The following is an 18,225-nucleotide window of genomic DNA, read 5'->3' as shown; positions in this document are numbered from 1 at the left end:
TTCAGTAGCAAAGGAACAATCATAAGAATTTTGGCAACCTTCTGGTGAATAACTATTTTCCACAACACAAGTGATTACATTGAATTTATTGTCATCAAATTTTAATGCTTTTTTTTTATGATGTAACTTTTTTAGATAAATTATAATAAATAACTATAACTCTTTTTTTATTTTGAAACAATCACATGGCTCTATTATTATTTTTAAAATATTTAATATATCATTTCTACATATGGTACTAAGATAAAAATATATATTTTTATTATACAGTATGGTTTAATGATAATTTACACCGATTGGCATCGCTTTTCTCTTATCCATTATATTTGTGTATATCATCCAGCCGGCTATCTGGTTTGTTAGTGGCAGCCACTAAAGGTGATACTATATTATTATTGTTTCAACAATTGATGGTACTTGTGATATCTAATTATATTGTATATTTTTGTCATATTTTTCATCCAACTAATAATCACCATCTGGGGTGCCTTTGTATAAACTTTTTACTCAACATAACAGAAGCTGATTGGTTGGTACTTTACCTCTCTCCAAGCTTTGATAAATCTCCCTCATTACTTTCTATGTGTTGGTGTGACGAGCATTTTAAAACTTTGTCAAACTACTTGTCATTGGCAGCATTGACAAACCAACCCTTAGTAAATCTACCGCCAAACCCCCTTGTTGAGTTTTCTGGTGAATTCAATGATTGCCATGATACTGTGAGCACTAAGTAGCAACTTTCAACCATTAGAGGTGCCGTGGGTTTACCTTCCAATGCTGATCCCCCTCACACAGCCATCAGACTATACTGTCCCCACTGCTGCCTCTGACCTATTTAATGCCCCAGTGTTTTGATTATGTCATACAACCTGTGGGCAGAGATGGAACAGAGAGTTGGCCTGACACTAGGATAAAGAGCATATTCAGAGAGCTAAGAAACAATAATTAATGGGTGTCCAAAACAATTGATATGCTTTGTAATATGAGAAGCATCAACTTAATTTAAACTGTGTACCCACATGGTTGTGCTTGTGTGTTTGTATGAATAATGGCACGCTCTTGTAACATCCAACTCTTGTGTAATGAGTTTATTAGACACCCTTTACTCAATGGAGTCCAATTTAACTCTTAATTGTTAATTTTTTAACCCCTGCTGGACATGGACTTCTGGATTAGGAAGAGGTTAAAATGTTCTGGCAATAGGTTAACAGCCCCCAGGATTTCTGAGCCAGGACTGATAGGAGTAAAGCTGGATACACGCTATACCATGTGTTGGCTGCCTAGAAAACTGCGATGGATTGCAATGACCTTTATATAGTGTGTACTCCCAAATCGTTTGATGAATTGGGAGGCCGCATCTTCCCATCTGATATGCTGCATATCAGATTGGATGATGAAATGGGTGACAAGGTTTTGTTACATAAAGCACATAACAATATATTGCGAAGTTATACATCATATTATGTAGTTTTTACGACAATTCATTACTTACATATCGTTACATTGTATGGCTGGGTTGGCACATTGCTGAGGTGTGTACCCAGATTTAGTGCTTTATTAAGGATGCACACAGCTGAGGTCTCTTAGGGGTAAATTTACTAAGATTTGAGTGTAATCGAGTTTATTTTTTTTTAAACTCGAATAGCATCGCTGAAACACAGGTGACTTGAGGCTCCTGAAACTCAAAAATGTACTAAGAAATGAGTTTATCTGAGAGTGAGTTGTCCGCTGGTGAAGCAAATAGAGATATCTCCCCCGAGTAGCAAGTTTAGATGAGATTACTCATTCAAGATTGTAGTGTTTTCTCTCTGCAAAACTCTCCCAAGCAAGCAGCCTGCACATATCAGTGAGATATGTGAAAGCTGTTTGTGTGTTGTACCAGTAAAAAAAGCATTAAATGTAAAAAAAAAAATTACATACGGCCCCCCAAAAGACATAAACAGCCCCAGACTGCTCAGGCAGTCCGGGTTCCTAAAATTATGGGCAAAAAACATGTAGGGTTCCCGCATAATATAGGTACCAGCACCTGGCTGCAGGGCTAGTCCTGGTTTTAAATATATGGGAAAAATGCATAGGGGTGTAATGCCACAGCAAGAAAACCCTATCACCGGGTCTCCATTGACAAAGCATTCACATCCCAAACCAGCCAGCTCAAGCTGAAGATCTCAGGGGAGGTGGGGACCTCCAAGAAGGGGTCCTCCTCTCCCAAAATCCCATTCTTAGACTGAAGACCGGGGCTCTTCCCTGCACCCGTGGGCTGTGGGTAGGGGGTAATAATGGTGAAAATAAAGCAAAACTTTTGTATTTTACAGTGGAACTATAGGTTCCAGCATGCCTGCCCTTTGGCACTTGTGGAACTAAAACTGCCAGCAAGTGGTCGGCACTTGTACCCCCACTGTAAAATAAATAGATAAATAACCACAGTACACACATACCATATACAGTATATCTTAAATACATACACCTATCCCACTCACACATACTTACCTACTGCCAGCTGTTAACATCCACTTCTCCATGTAGAATCCAATGGGAGTGTACCTGGAATAAAGATCCCATACTCACCAACATCCTGGCACTGGTTTCTGTAGCATCCCCGAGTCTTGGCAAAAAACAATCTGAGTGACCTGGACCAGACACTTACATTAGCGGTGTGTGTGTGACCACATACACCGCTAACCAGCTCCTGACTGTTCAGTGTGAACTGTCAGGAGCTCGTAGCCAGTCAGCTCCAGCTCCAGACTGGCTGACTAGCCCACATGGGAACTGTCAGGAGCCGGAGCCAATCACGGGCAGTCTACAGTTAGAGGGGCTGGTTATGTCTTTTGGGGGAGACCCTACCTCATTTTTATTGTATTTTAACCTTTAGATAGTGTTTACATGCAAAAACATTCACAAATCACACTGATCTGTATATGTTTCTTCCAAGCTCGCAGCTCAGGAGGTCAGTTGAAAAACAGAACTTCAGCCAAGAGCAAGTGGTCCTGCTTTGGGAAAGTACCAATTAAGAGCCATGGCTCCTGTTGGGCAGATCTATGATTATTCAAAGCATCCATAGGATTTATCACTTTTTGCACTCTCTTAGAGCTGGAAAACAGTGGTATAGAAGCAGAATATTGGAACATAGAAGCTCAGCAACAGTGCATCACTCCAATGGACTCAGTGGAAATAACTCTGTTGGGAAGGGTTGTGTGGTAGATTCCTTGTCTGGTGAACCCTTTGACTTTTTTATGTGCTTATTATTATCAAGTGTGTTTATTTTAATATCTAAAATAAAATACACTTAAATGTTTGTGTAAGTGATTCCACATCCATTAGAATAGGTGGTACTCTTGGCCAGTACAAAAGGCTACTGTTGGGCTGACCAGCTGAGCAGGTAAAAGAGCTAAACATAAGCCTGGTATCCTCACAGATGGTGCAGAAAAAGTTTAGCACCCGGTTTCTGGAAATGACACACATCAGCATCTTCAGAATGGCTTTAGTTCCATCTTGCAGTCAGAGGACACAGTGTCAATGTCAAATGTTTTAAGTCTCCACATGTGTCCTAGTTGATATATTTCTGTGTCTGCAATTAGTCTCCACAGGTAGCACCTCCCTTAATATATAGAGTCAGGTTGTGCAGCCCAGAAATCTTTCCGATATATGTATGCATCCAGATGGTTACTGCTGGGAGCCATAGAATTAATTTGGACACAAGAGATGGGGGTTTTAGGGGGCTTCCTGGGAGGAAACATTGGGGTGGGATAGCCAGTTGTAGGCATGTTGAGGGCATGTTGCAGTCAGTGACTGCAGTTGCACTGACACAGATGGCCATCTTCAGAAGGAGATTAAGCTCCTCCATAGGGTGGTGCAATCATTGATTTTGCATCTGATGGTGCATCTTAATATGCAGAGTGAACTATTAGTGCTGCAGCCAGTGGATGTCTTAGTAGGAAGACCATCGGTCATGGCATTAGCAAAAAAATGCAGTTGTGGCTGCAGCAAAAGACGCATTCATAGTTGCAGTAGCGTGCTCCCCTGAGTCAGACCCAGAGTCTGCACGATGTCATTTAGAGGAACTTACCTAAGCATCCTATAAGAAAAATGTATCCAATTATTTTTTTTCTAGCCATCCTTTTGTCCAGTGGCTTCAGGGTCCAAAAAAAAGACATTGCGTATCTCTTATGGAATTGTGTGGTGCATGTCTAATGCTAGACAGACAGCATGGAGAAGTCATGTCCCACTTTGATCCACTCTTTGGGAAATTATGCTACTTGTATTTCGACCGGCAAGCAAATTTTGGCCGGTATTCCCCTGCACTCTTAAAATCTGTGATTTTGATATTTGATGAGTTCATTGACCAACAACTGATTGTGGTCTCCAGCAGCAAGGGCTGCTTGTATCAAGTTGCAAATTTATAGATTAGCAACAACACAAGATCTTTACCCCAGTTTGATCCATTTTGAGGAGCAAACAAAATGTCAAGGTGCTTGTTACACCCAGGAGAGAATTACTAGGGCAAGCTAGCTATCAGAGACATATCACTTAGTCCTGTGAAGACAGATCTAGAATTGTGAGAAGCAACGCCAAAGTCCATGGGTTGGAGAATGTAGAATCATGAGTGTTAATGCTGAAGTTGTTCAACAGGCAAACAAAACAAGTGTCTCTATGCACCAGCAGGGCAAAAATATAAATTTTGCTCATGCAAAGATTGGTAGGAGTGGGGGACTGAAAGCTACCACTAATACTGATATTAATGCTAACACTGGTAGTAATGTTGGTACTGATACTAGTGCTAACCTTACCATTTTATTAAACCTTCCTCATTAGAACCTTTTGTAAGAATCAGTGCTTATGGTCCCTCTTTCATTGTTTTATAGTTTTAGAGAGCTTTAGTCAGATTGGAAAGAGGATATTGTAGAAAGATGTTTCTCCATGTAGCTTTAGAACCTCAACCTTGACTGTCAAAGTAGTCCATAAATGTAAGAAAGAAAAATCCATCCAAATGTGACCTACAGATGCAGATGTCTCCTTACTTACTGAGTATCCATACTCCATATGGTGCAAGATGCCCAGCGTGACTGAGACGCTCCGAGAGGAGTAGCATACTGTATTTTTCTTTATATTTTGCATCTTAGTCACATTGTAGAACCAGGAAATAGAGACTGACAGTGTACCAGAGACATTGGACTGCAGCTTTAACCACACAGGAGTTGGTTTCACTGGAAACACTTACATACAAAGTTGCAAATGAAGCACAATGGAATCCAGCATAAGAAAAAGCTACTGCCACTTGAATTGGAGGCCTTTTTAAACAGATTCAAACTCAGTAGGACACAGATATACAAATGCCTCACACCCCACTGATTAGTTGTTAAAAATGCAGTTTTATCAGTTATTTGTGTTTTAATTATGCACATAAGATGCATATTATGCAGGGAGCTATATGGTGCAACTGAAGCAACAATAAAAACACATCTGTATGTTGGTCAGCAGGTATCCATACATGGCCATCTTTAGAACATGGGTTTTTGTCTCTGAATGACACGAGGACTTCAAGATGATAGCTGAGTCTGAGATATTTGAGATGACTACCCAGTCAGAGAATACTGCCCCATCCAGGGTTCTGGAGGTCTAAGTTGCTACCTTAATGCCTGTGATATCTAAGATGACAGCTCTAACTGAGATCTTCAAGACATCCATCCATTCAGAGGTTATTGTGACTATTTAGTCACAAATAACTACTAAGCACAAGATATCAGAAATCACTGATCAGTTTAAGATTCTTTCCATGTCTGCCCAATCAGGGTTATCTGAGATTCCTGCCCAGTTGGGGCCATCTCACATTCATGCCCACTCAGGGCCATCTGAGGTTTCCTGCCCAGTTGCGGACAATCCAAGACTCCTGCCCAGTCAGGATCATCCGAGACTCCTGCCCAGCACAGGCCATCTTAGACTCCTGCCCAGTCAGGGCCATCCAAGACTCCTACCTAGCTGGAATCATACAAGATTTCTGCCCTTGCTTTTGGGCATGTGATTAATTTTGCCCTTGCATGTAGACATGTGTATAATTCTGCCCTTGCCTTTGGGCATGCTGATAACTCTAGTAAGTATACAAGTGGTGAGACTGCCCTTTGGTGCTTAGTGTTCAACACATTAAGATGGGCATGTGTGCATACCTGATGGTCAACATACAGATAGTTGCACCAAATAGCACCTCTTGGTGCACCAGGCCCCATTGGTCTTAGCTGTGCCAATCATAATTTTAGATCAAAATGTGAATCTTATTTACATAATTAAAACAAACAGAGCTTGTTATTAATAAATTGTCAAATTTTCTATGCCCATGATCACATGTGAAGTTATTTCGCTATTGTGCATACTTTTCTGTACTTAATTTTTCATACCATCACCCCCTGATACAATCAATCGATCACCAAGTTCAAGTATATAATCATTTAAATTTAACTTATTGTTTTAAACACTCAGTGACAAAGGAAGTTCACACCACTTTGTATACTTATTTGTCTTTTATTTTGGGGTTGGGATATCCCTGAGTTAATATCCTCAGGCAGCTCTGGTTGTGCACTTTTCCTTGCATAACAATTTCAATGCTGATAATTATGCCCATGCCTTCGTGCATGTGAATAATTCTGTCCCTGCCTCCAGGCATGTGGAAAATTCTGCCCTTGCCTCTGGGAATATGCATTACAAGATAGTGTTTTTGTTCTGAAATCCACATCCCCTCTGGTCCACTTGTCTAAAAATGCAGATGACATGCAACACCTTTCTTCTGCCAAGCATCCACTACATCTAAAAGAAGGAAAGGAGGCCATAGCGATTCTTGAGAGCATATGAAATCTGTTTTTTATGGAGGGGGTGCAGCCATGATCTGCTGCAGTACTGCTACCCCACTAGTGGTGCTGCTTTGCTATGTTCCTGGCAGTCTGTCCCATTTTGTTTAGTAATCCTGCTAACCTGTTTTAATTATCTGATCCAGCAGCTATGGGATGCATCCATGACTGTCCTATTTAAACCTGCTACACAGTTCCATCTGTGCCGGATTATCAGTGCTATCAAGGAAAACTGCTCCAGTATTTCTTCACAGCATTCTGCTCCAGTGCTGTCCAGAAAACTTGCTCTATAATTGCTTCACAGCATTCTGCAACAATTTTAGCAGCTACAGTACCAGTCAAAAGTTTGGACACACCTTCTCATTAAATGGTTTTTGTTTATTTTAATTATTTTCAACATAGTAGATTAATACTGAAGACATCAAAACTATGAAAGAACACATCTGGAATTATGTTGTAAACAAAAAAATGTTAAACAAATCAAAATATGTTTTATATTTTAGATTCCTCAAAGTTGCCCCCTTTTGCTTGGATGACAGCTTTGCACACTCTTGGCATTCTCTCAATCAACTTCATAAGGTAGTCTCCTGGAATGGTTTTCCAACAGTCTTGAAGGAGTTCCCAGAGGTGCTGAGCACTTGTTGGCTGCTTTTCCTTCACTCTGCGGTCCAACTCATCCCAAACCAGCTCAATTGGGTTTAGGTTGGGTGATTGTGGAGACCAGGTCATCTGTCGCAGCACTCCATCACTTTCCTTCTTGGTCATGTAGCCCTTACATAGCCTGGAGGTGTGTTTAGGATCATTGTCTCATTGAAAAACAAATGGTGGTCCCAGTAAGCACAAACCAGATGGGATGGCATGGCTCTGCAGAATGCTGTGATAGCCATGCTAGTTAAGTGTGCCTTGAATTTTGAATAAATCACCAACAGTGTCACCAGCAAAACACCCCCACATCATCACACTTCCTCCTCCATGCTTCACAGTGGGAACCACACATGCAGAAACCATCCGCTCACCTTCTGTGCATCTCACAAAGACACGGCAGTTGGAACCAAAATCTCAAATTTCGACTCATCAGACCAAAGTACAGATTTCCACTGGTCTAATATCCATTCCTTTAGTTTCTTGGCCCAAACAATTCTCTTCTTCTTGTTGTTCATCCTCAGTAGTGGCTTCTTCGCAGCATTAAGACCGTGAAGGCCTGATTCACACAGTCTCCTCTGAACAGTTGATGTTGAGGTTTGTCTGCTACTTGAACTCTGTGAAGACTTTATGTGGTCTCTAATCTGAGGTGCTGTTAAGTAGTGGTTTCTGAGGCTGGTAACTCTAATGAACTTATCCTCTGCAGCAGAGGTAACTCTTGGTCTTCCTTTCCTGGGGTGGTCCTCATGAGAGCCAGTTTCACCATAGTGTTTGATGGTTTTTGCAACTGCACTTGAGAATACATTCAAAGTTCTTGAAATTTTCCATATCAACTGACCTTCATGTCTTAAAGTAATGATGGACTGTCATTTCTATTTACTGAGTTGAGTGGTTGTGCCATAATATAGATTACAACAGTAGTCAAATAGTGGTGTCCACTGTGTACTACAGTAACCCTACCTCTGCACAATATAACTGATGGTCTCAAAAACATTTATAAAGCAAGTAATTCCACAGATTCACTCTTGACAAGGCACACCTGTTAATTCAAAACCATTCCAGGAGACTACCTCACGAAGCAGATTGAGAGAATGCCAAGAGTGTGCAAAGCTGTCATCCAAGCAAAAGGGGCTACTTTGAGGAATATAAAATATAAAACATATTTTGCTTTGTTTAACATTTTTTTGTTTACAACATAATTCAATATGTGTTCTTTCATAGTTTTGATGTCTTCAGTATTAATCAACTATGCTGAAAATAAATAAAATAAATAAAAACAATTGAATGAGAAGGTGTGGCCAAACTTTTGACTGGTACTGTATATGTACTCCTAGCTGGAGCAAATCTATGGTACAATTATTAGGACATCGGGAGAATACCAAGGCCTAATATTTATTTTGAAATGTACAACCTAAAGTGCTGCTAATTAAATTCTTTAATATCATGGACCATTGCATGAGGGTCTCCATTTTGGCATCCATTATAACTAGGACACAAGTTCTTTCCCACTTCTAACACCAACACTGGAGTGAGAATTGGGAAAACAGGAAAATACCAAGCATATGACCTTAATACGCATACATGCAGGAATCACAGAGTAATGGATCACATGCATGGTAAGCAGAGGAATAGCAAGAACACACACCTGATGTCCAGGCTTAATTCACTGTGCTGCAGAGGTTTTTTTTTACAGAGCTTCGACACAGTAGACCAATTTAGATTTTTCAAATCATGGCTTAAATGCCCAGATAAGCAAAACTCCATGAGAAACTGAATCTTTCCTCACAGATGACAGATCTTCACCTTCTGGCATCATGGCAATTACAGTATTAGTATTATTTTTTTTTTATTTATAGGGTGCCACAAGATTTCCATATCACTGCATTGCAAAACAATTTATATAAATATAGGACTAAAACAATAAAGTCAAAGGCAGAGTGAAGAGATAGTTTTAGTTTTAAGATATCTCACACTAAATAGATGGGACAGCATTAATGATAATGTAATGTCACAAATACTATAACAAAAAAATCATTAATAAAATACAGTTGAAATGAAAAAAAAAATCTGTTCCATATACAATATATCTATATCTGTATAATATATTTTTATATATTTTACACATTTTATATTGATGATTGTTATCTGTTAACTTTAAAGCTAGATACCTTTACTGTAGATTTATTTGTTATACTTAGCAAATAAAGTTATATTAGCTCACGTCATAATGTTTAGAAACCAAAATCCCAACACACCTCAAAATATCATAACAAATGAATGGAAAAGGGAATCATAGAGTTATAATATAAACACACTTAAGTGCAAAGGGACCAATAATGTAATCATCTATCTCCTGTTCCTCAGTGGTATGGTGTATGATATATATAGTTTCCTTCATTGCCTCAGTGTAACACTAACTGGAACTTGGAGATATCCAGCCTGCAATTCCAATAGTAAGTCCTGGTCTTCTCTTTATCATTCTACAACACTGAGTATTGGGGGCTAACATTTAATACATGCCAGAAAAAAAGCTAATTACTGAGGTGCTGATTCTGAGTTAGGAGCAAAGCAAAAAAGACCAGTAACTGTGTACTTTAAAAAACCATGGTGCAATGCGAGGGGAGCAAATACATTAATTATTTTTGCATGCGGGGTAAATAATGGCTGCTTCTGCATGTAGAAACAAATAGAACAAGGGTACTGCACTAGGCACTGTCGATATTACAATGTGATAATCTATATAAAATCGGTTTGCTGTCTGTTTCTAAACAGGAGGCTAGAAAACATGCATAAATTAAAAATAATATTTAATAAATAAGACATAGCAATTTTATACTGAACATATAAAACAAAATGAAAACCAAAAATGAAAAATGTATCATGTGCAAAAGGAAACATGGATAATATCACATATGACCTGTATCAGGTGTAAATAAGCTAACTGGAAAACCTTTGAGTGTAAACAGTTACTCATGTATCAATATGACAGGGGTTCCACAACTTGTAACTGTTAGATTGTCACTCATATGCAGCACTAATATTAATAAGCAAAGGCAGAATCCCACGGACAGATGATTTAAATACCAGACTCTGCTGCTGAATGTGTCCGCACTTGATAGTTAAGGTAAAGACAGTATTGAATTGAAACAACCTTTAGTAGCGGGTCCACGCTGAGGTCCATCCTAGTTCAGCCTGTCCTTAGCTGTGTGTAGCCGTGGCTGGAGATGTGCTGCCTGCCGTATGGCGGAAAGCGGTGAACTACAGGTGATTGATAGAGAGACTCTCCAGATAGATACCGGTGCACAAATGTGCTGATGTTGTGGAAGCCTCGTCTGCCTGGAATGATGTCAACGCGTTTCGTCCTGTAAAACATCGGGACTTTCTCAAGACTTCTGAATGTAGACCACAAATGCTGGATGGCTTTATTGTTACACTGCAGCATAGATTTAAGTTTAGACACATCCGTCTCACATCTATCTCTGCACATTACTGTAAATTCCCCACCTGCAGTGCAATATGTTTTCAGTCATAAATTGAGATCCTTCAAAGATATATTAGATAATGGCAGGCAGAACACAATGCAGTATCAGAATGGAGCATTGTAAGGAAAGAGCTTGCTTTCAAAGATTATTTTTATCTGATCATGTACTGATATATCCTGTCCATGTATATTACAGCTGTCCATCCTAAATATATGTCAGCTGTTAAACAGCATTTATACTGTTCATACAGTTACTCACAGCATTTATACTGTACACAATTACACACAGTCACTCACAGCATTTATACTGTTCACACTGTACACACAGTCACTCGCAGCATTTATACTGTTCACACTGTACATACAGTCACTCACAGCATTTATACTGTACACACTTACACACAGTCACTCACAGCATTTATACTGTACACACTTACACACAGTCACTCACAGCATTTATACTGTACACACTGTACACACAGTCACTCACAGCATTTATACTGTACACAGTGTACACACAGTCACTAGCAGCATTTATACTGTACACACTGTACACACAGTCACTCAAAGCATTTATACTGTACACACTGTACACACAGTCACTCGCAGCATTTATACTGTACACAGTCACTCATAGCATTTATACTGTACACACTGTACACACAGTCACTCGCAGCATTTATACTGTACACACAGTCACTCACAGCATATATACTGTACACACTTACACACAGTCACTCACTTCCATAGAGGAAGTCAGCACTATTGTAGCAGATTCTTTCCAAATAAATAAAAAAAATAAACAAAGTGCAATATATCTCTGTTAAATGTCTACACAAGTGAATGGGGATACATGGGCAGTGAGTGTATTAGCCCTGGATAATCTCTCCACTCCTTGCTAAGATACCATAGCTAGTTACAGATGTGTCCTCTTACATCCTTGCCGATCATGCTACAAACAAGCACAAGCATCACGGCACATGATTACCCGTAGCAGCATATACTAAGGTACGCTATGGCGAGCACTGCGGTTGCACCATGCAATCCTATGGAGTCGCGGTTGCAAATGCAGTGCGCATATCTGCTTGCTGGCACATGCATGCAAGAGAACATATCTGTACCTGTCTTAGAACCTGCAGCTCACTATTCTAAAAACTGATTGCTAGCTCACAGGAGCCATGGCCTAGATAGGCAAGCTTATTCTCCATTATTTTAAAATATTTTTTCATTTGATTATTACAGTACAGAAGTATTATATATATTACGCCAAATTATTTTTCTACATATTTATATAGCATTTATAGTGATTAAATTGCTCTAGAAATTTGTTTTAATATTTATGGAATAGATGCTTGAGTAAAATATTTTTAGAGAATTCTTCAGTGGTAAAAGTGTTAGATAAATGAATTTATTTTATTGCAAATGTCTATATAAAATGTTATTTAATCAATAACTGAGAGATCCATTACTCACTGTCATGTCTTATTTATGCCCGTGCTCTCCCCTGATGATGTCACCTATAAAGTAATCACGGAAAACTCTGATCAGTCAACGCCTGAATCTCCTCCTGGCTGAGAAGGTTTTTAAAAATGGATTAGAAAGGAGTTATCTGAAAAAAAATACAACAAAACTATTATTTTCTTGAATTTTTTAAAAGACTAATGGATAATTACACATCTTTTCCAGAATTCCATATTGTGGCTTTTTCTACTACATCAGCCTATAATTCATTTGTTTTCACTGAATTTATAATTTTATATCTGATGGGTCTAATAGCAAATGCTGTTATAATAATGGTCATATATATGGATAAGCAGTTACACACCCCAATGTATCTATTTCTTGGTAATTTGTCCTTAATGGATATATGTTACACAACAGTCACTGTCCCTAAGTTGCTGTACATGTTACTATATGGGAATTACAGAGTGTCCTACATACAGTGTTTTACCCAGATTTATTTTTTTGATGTATTTGGCAGCATAGAAATTCTCCTTTTGTCCACAATGGCCTATGACCGGTATGTTGCTATATGTAAACCTTTACACTATCACCGTATATTCAACAGGAAACTTTGTGTGCAACTTACTAAAGCCATATGGCTATCTGGTTGTTAAAATTCTATTCTTATTACATTATCAGCCTCAAATATGTCTTTCTGTTATTCATCCATAATCTACCGATACTTCTGTGATATTAAATCTCTCATGGACATTGCAAGTGCCAACAAGGAAATGTATGTTACAGTGGTATATGTAGAATTGTTGGTATTAGGCTGCTGCCCGTTCTTCTGCAGTTTGTTGTCTTATTTCAAAATAATTAGCGCCATCTTGAAGATTAAATCCAGAGATGGCAGGAGAAAAGCCTTCTCCACCTGCTCATCCCACCTCACGGTCCTCACCATATTTTATGGGACAGTCACCTCTGTCTTTATGATGCCACCGTCAGCCCACTACAGAGTCCTGGAGATGATCTTCACTGTACTGTACACTGTAGTTACACCCATGTTAAACCCCCTGATATACTGTCTACAGAATAAAGATGTAAAGAATGCAATGAAAAGATGCATTTTTAAAAAAAATAAGAAAAATAATTAATTTGAACAATTGAAAATGTTCATTAATTATTATATCTTAATAGTAATAAACAACATTTTGAGAAAGTTACTCCTTTGATCTGTTTTCCAACCCCGGACTATCCTGCATGTAATATCTGATCATCCTGTATTATATAAAACAAGTACAAATCATTATTGGATAGAGGTTTGGTTGAAAATAGAAGAGGGGGGATTTGGTAAGGGGCAGTTATACCAAACCACTTGTCATTTTGATGTGAAATTTGCAAATCATGTAATTTACTCAGGATCAAACTGCTCATCAATCCTGATTTAAATTAAATGCTGATTTTTATATATGGAAGATAAAAAGCCATTCAATGTATGAGATTGCAGTCTACCAAAGTGGATGTCGATCTGATGCTTATTTGCCCCCCAAAATATGTGGTTTTAAGATTTAACAGGGGAGACAGTGGAAATCGCTTGCTGTTAGAGCTATCCATCATGTATATAGAGGGGGTTTAGGACATACCAGCTAGCCAAGATCATCCAATTTTCATCTATACTTGCCTGGAGTGGTAGCATCTGTTGTGACCACGCCAGGCTGGGCCTTCCCTGATGTGGTCGCATCTGACGTGAACAGTCAGAAATGCTCACTGGTGGCTGCTGGAAGATTATCTTGTGAATTATCATCCCATCGGACTCTGTGGACCCTGGTAAATAGATATGTAGCCATACTGTGGACATTTGACTATTATCTAATATTCAGTAGCAAAGGAACAATCATAAGAATTTTGGCAACCATCTGGTGAATAACTATTTCCCACAACACAAGTGATTACATTGAATTTATTGTCATCACATTTTAATGCATTTCTATTTATAATGTAACTTTTTTAGATAAATAATAATAAATAACTATATAAATCTTTTTTTATTTTGAAACAATCACATTGCTCTATTATTATTTTTCAAATGTATAATATATATTTTCCATATATGGTACTAAGATAGAAATATATATTTTTATTATATGGTTTAATGACAATTTACACCGTATAGTGCCGCTTTTCTCTTATCCATTATATTTGTTTATATCCAGGCAGCTATCTGGTTTGTTAGCGGCAGCAACTAAAGTTGATACTATAGTATTGTTGTTTCAACAATTGATGGTACTAGTGATATCTTATTACTGTATATTGTATATTGCAAATGGAGTGACATGTAGTCAGCGTTTGGGGGCGGTAATGGAGCATGGTTAGGCAAACGCCGGTGTGTTTGATCGTTTCAACTAACTCAGAAGCTGCATGGCTGCCTCGATGTTCCCGATGTTTACGCTGCTGCATGGTATTGGATGGATATTAGAAGGCAGCAGTGGGCGTCCCTATACTCGGGTAAGCTATTGAGACATTAGCATATTTTTGCAATTTCAATCTGTGTGAGATCACAGCTGTGATTGCGTTTGTGTCCACATTTGAATCAGGCCCAACGTCATGAGTTTAAATTAGGGGTGTGCACCGGCCACTTTTCGTGTTTCGTGTTTTGGATCTGGATTGGTTTTGCCAAAACCACCCTTCCGTGTTTTGGGTTCTGGGTTTTGTGTTTTGGATCTGTATTTTTTTTTTTAAAAAGCCTAAAAAAAGCTTAAATGGGTTTTTCTGTTCCTATGCTATTATTAACCTCAATAACCTTAATTTACACTCATTTCCAGTCTATTCTGAACACCTCACACCTCACAATAGTGTTTTTATGTCCAAAAGGTTGCACCGAGGTAGATGGATGACTATGCTAAGCGACACGAGTTGGCGGTACAAACACGTGGTCCATCTGCAGTGGCAGACAGGATGGCAGTTTGAAAAACTAGGCCCCAAACACTGCATAATGCAAAGAAAAAAAAGAGGTGCAAGATGGAATTGTCCTTGGGCCTTCCCACCCACCCTTATGTTGTATAAACAGGACATGCACACTTTAACAAACCAATCATTTCAGCGCCAGGGTCTGCCACATGACTGTGGCTGAAATGATTGGTTCGTTTGGGCCCCCACAAAACAAACTGGCAATTAATCTGTCCCTGCACAAACTGGCTCTACGGAGGCAAGATGTCGTCCTCATCCTCCTCATCCACCAATTCCTCACCCTCTTCAGTGTTGTGTACATCCTCATCCTCACAGAGTATTAATTCGTCCCCGCTGGAATCCACAACCACAGGTCCCTCTGTACGTTCTGGAGGCTGGTCTCCCTGGAAGAGTTGATAATTCATTTTTATGAACATCATCTTCTTCACATTTTGTGGAAGCAATCTCCTACGCCTTTCGCTGACAAGGTTCCCGGCTGCACTAAACACTCTTTCGGAGTACACTCTGGACGGGGGGCAACTCAGGTAAAATAGAACCAGTTTGTACAGGGGCCTCCAAATTGCCTCTTCTTCCTGCCAGTACAGGTACGGACTGTCTGACAGGCCTACTTGGATGCTGTCACCAATGTAATCCTTTAACAGACAGACGCATGCTTGTCGCTGCTGCTTTGAGGATGCAGGTGCGGATACAGCCCACACAATTCACAAAGACAGAAAAAAACAGAAGAATTTATTTATTGTTTGTGGAGCGCACTTTGAGGGTTACACCACCCTTTAACAGACAGACACACGCTTGTCGCTGCTGCTTTGAGGATGCAGGTGCGGCTACTGTGCTTACATTTCTCAAAGACAGAAAAAAAAGAAGAATTTTTTTATTGTTTGTGGAGTGCACTTTGAGGGTTACACCACCCTTTAACAGACAGATGCGCGCTTTTCGCTGCTGCTTTGAGGATGCAGGTGCGGCTACTGCGCATATATTTCACAAAGACAGAAAAAAAAGAAGAATTTTTGTATTGTTTGTGGAGTGCACTTTGAGGGTTACACCACCCTTTAACAGACAGACGCATGCTTGTCGCTGCTGCATTGAGGATGCAGGTGCAGCTAAAGCCCACACATTTCACAAAGACAGAAAAAAAAAGAAGAATTTTTTATTTTGTTTGGAGTGCACTTTGGGGGTTACAGCACCCTTTAATGGACAAGCCAGCTGGCCCTTTACTTATGGGACACAGGCACACGCTTGGCGCTGCTCCTTTGTTGATGCACATGCAGCCACAGTGCACACAATTCACAAACACAGAAAATATATATATTTTTTGTTTGGAGTGTACTTTGGGGGTTACAGCATTCTTTAACGGACAAGCCAGCCGGCCTTTGACTTATGGGACAAAGGTGCACGCTTGGCACTGCTCCTTTGTTGATGCACGAGCAGCCACAGTGCACACAATTCACAAACACAGAAAATATTTTTTTATTTTGTTTGGAGTGCACTTTGGGGGTTACAGCACCCTTTGACGGTCAAGCCAGCTGGCCCTTTACTTATGACACAGGCGCACAGGCTTAGCGCTACTTTGTTGATGCACGTGCAGCTACAGCGCACCAATTCACAAACACAGAAAAAATATATTTTTTTTTTGCACTTGGGGGGAGCACCCCTGATGGACAGAGCACCCTCTGGACAACACTACAGCACCCCTTTAGGACTGGGACACTCCACATTACTTTGTAGTGGACACAGCCCCTATGGACAACTGACTGCACAACACAGTCCAGCCAGCCCCTATGGACTTTGGAGGAGTGGACACAGCCCCTATGGACAACAGCAGCACAGCACAACACAGCCAGCCCCTATGGACTTTGGAGGAGTGGACACAGCCCCTATGGACAACAGCAGCACAGCACAGCCAACCCCTATGGACTTTGGAGGAGTGGACACAGCCCCTATGGACAACAGCAGCACAGCACAACACAACACTACACTGCACTACACTACACTACACAGCCAGCCCTAACTCCCACCCTTCCTCTTCACTGTCTACAGTCGAGTGAGAAAATGGCGCCGACGCGGGTACCTTATATAGAATCCAAAACCCGCGAGACCTGGAAGGCGGGATGATGACTTTTTGCCTTGATTTGAGATCCGAGTCAGGCGGGAAAAGTCGAGCCTGACTCGGATTGGCCTCGGATCGGGGGGGCTTGGGGGGGTTCTGATTTCAGAAATGCGAACCCGCTCACCCCTAGGTTAAATGGAAGAAGATGGATGGGCCTGGTAAAGTCATAACTGTTCCGCATTTCAGCATGTTCAGATCTGTTCTCTTTGAGAAATATTTATCAAAGTAATCTCCTGAATTAAAGAAGGGGGACCCATCCATTTTTGTTCCTTTCATTTTCATTGGCACCGGCAGCCCCCATAGGTTTCTATGGAGGCTGCTAAATTGTGAAATTCACCAAGCACCGGAAAGCAATCTTTAGATGGCGTTAGCAATTGTAGCATTTATTTTGTAATCTCTACTTGCACATGTGTAGTTTGATGACCATTCATGTGCAGAGCTCCAAACACACAGGTACATGCTCTTATGGAATGGGTATGGGATGCCAGCACCTGGGATTCTGATGCCAGCATCCAGACATGGTTAGAATAACGACACCCATTGGTAGGCATTGTGGCAGCATAACCAGAGATGGTGCTGGTGAGCAGCAGATTCTGTGTGGGGCAGGAGCAATCTGCCCACACAGGGTAGAAATACTGAGCTTTGCCACACCTAAAGGCTCCCTTGTGGAGAGAGCTCAGGTGAGGGCTAATGAGGCAGACCTACAGTCAGGCTGCATGTGGAAGCAGTCCAAGGAGGACTGACAGCTACAG

At 40.2% G+C, this 18,225-nt stretch overlaps 1 pseudogene; it reads left to right on the top strand.

Annotated features, from left to right (window-relative positions):
* Positions 1–12,617: 12,617 nt before the first annotated feature.
* LOC148534957 (olfactory receptor 1496-like) lies at positions 12,618–13,553 on the top strand (annotated as a pseudogene).
* Positions 13,554–18,225: the final 4,672 nt, after the last annotated feature.

Source organism: Taudactylus pleione, unplaced genomic scaffold (assembly GCF_031769625.1).
Source record: "Taudactylus pleione unplaced genomic scaffold, aTauple2 ptg000061l, whole genome shotgun sequence".
In the NCBI taxonomy this organism is placed as follows: domain Eukaryota; kingdom Metazoa; phylum Chordata; class Amphibia; order Anura; family Myobatrachidae; genus Taudactylus; species Taudactylus pleione.
This window is presented reverse-complemented; position numbering and strand designations above follow the sequence as displayed.